General features: G+C 38.4%; 1 long non-coding RNA gene across 1 annotated transcript; it reads right to left on the minus strand.

The window, feature by feature from the left end:
- Positions 1-1,070: 1,070 nt before the first annotated feature.
- Positions 1,071-1,595, minus strand: LOC127867502 (uncharacterized). The gene is made up of 3 exons (XR_008043522.1): positions 1,476-1,595; positions 1,204-1,425; positions 1,071-1,109 (listed from the first exon to the last, which is right to left on the minus strand). It is a non-coding gene; the product is annotated as an uncharacterized LOC127867502 (long non-coding RNA).
- Between the last annotated feature and the right edge of the window lie 201 nt (positions 1,596-1,796).

A 1,796-nucleotide genomic window follows, 5' to 3' on the forward strand; every position in this document is an offset into this window, starting at 1 on the left:
TGTGTAAAATGAATAGAAATAGGCGTGAAACCGTGAATGTTTCTCCCCAAGAGCATTTTCTGAACAATGTTCAGACAATGCTCAGTAATATTCTACGAAACTTATCTGTTGAATATTTGTGACAACAGGCATTACCCGTCGGTGACCGCCTCTTGTTCATGTTTCCGTGCATGGGTGTTCTTGAGGAATGAAATTAGAAAAGTAATCGGTCGACATTGGTCTGAACACGTTAATAAAAAATTGAACTGTTTATGAAATACATCTTTAATTGAAAATATTATTTTGAGACTAAAAATTCAGATCAATCGTTACATAATACATTGTTACAGCATTAAATGAGTTTCAAATATTCAGTTCCCTTGTTCGGGCCTCAAACGACTGTACGGTACAGTTTTCTATTTTAAGTATGTCTGTGACCTGAATGTAGGAAGCAATCATTATGGTATAAAATACAAGTTTTATCTCTATTGATTATGTGTAATAATGTATTATTCAATCGTAAGATATCAACAACACTGCAAGAAAAACTTATGCGCTAAAGACTTTGCAAACATATTTCAATAACTTGAGATATCTGCAAAAATAAAGTTCTTAACGGCGTGTTTTCATTCTGTCAAGCCCGTGTGTAATCATATGTGAACCTCATTGATCCTGCGCCCTGAATAATATGTGTCCCGTATTCCAAACGAGCAAGTTTACGCCGTCCGACGCGTAATTCTGAAAACCTAGGTTCTCTGAAAACCTAGGTTCTCAGAGAACCTAGGTTTTCAGAGAACCTAGGTTTTCAGAGAATCTAGGTTTTCAGAGAACCTATGTTCTCAGAGAACCTAGGTTTTCAAAGAACCTAGGTTCTCATGAGAACCTAGGTTCTATGAGAACCTAGGTTCTCTGAAAACCTAGGTTCTCAGAGAACCTATGGTTTCCAAATGAAAACCACGGATATGGCAAGCAGTTCTATGGCAAGCGGTTCGACGCATAATCCCAAGAAACTAGGTTTCTCATGAGAACCTAAGTTCTCAGAATGAGAACCTAGGTTCTCAGAATGAGAACCTAGGTTCTCGCTTGAGGATTGCACATGGCGTCAAGAACCAAAGTTTTCAAATGAGAACCTAGGTTTTCATGAAAACCTAGGTTCTCATTTGAAAACCTAGGTTCTCATGAGAACCTAGGTTCTCATTTGAAAACCTAGGTTTTCATGAGAACCTAGGTTCTCATGAAAAACCTAGTTTCTTGGGATTATGCGTCGAACTGCTTGCCATATCCGTGGTTTTCATTTGGGAACCATAGGTTCTCTGAGAACCTAGGTTCTCTGAGAACCTAGGTTTTCAGAAAACCTAGGTTCTCATGAGAACCTAGGTTCTCATTATGAGAACCAAGGTTCTCATAGAACCCAGGTTCTCTTGAGAACCTAGGTTCTTTGAAAACCTAGGTTCTCTGAGAACCTAGGTTCTCTGAAACCTAGGTTCTCTGAAAACCTAGGTTCTCTGAGAACCTAGGTTCTCAGAGAACCTAGGTTTTCATAATTACGCGTCGGACGGCGTAAACTTGCTCGTTTGGAATACGGGACACATATTATTCAGGGCGCAGGATCAATGAGGTTCACATATGATTACACACGGGCTGGACAGATTGAAAACACGCCGTGAAGAACTTTATTTTTGCAGATATCTCAAGTTATTGAAATATGTTTGCAAAGTCTTTAGCGCATAAGTTTTTCTTGCAGTGTTGCCGATATCTTACTATTGAATAATACATTATTACACATAATCATTAGGGATAAAACTTTTATTTTATAC

The sequence above is a fragment of the Dreissena polymorpha genome, chromosome 2 (genome assembly GCF_020536995.1).
Source record: "Dreissena polymorpha isolate Duluth1 chromosome 2, UMN_Dpol_1.0, whole genome shotgun sequence".
Classification (NCBI taxonomy): Eukaryota; Metazoa; Mollusca; class Bivalvia; order Myida; family Dreissenidae; genus Dreissena; species Dreissena polymorpha.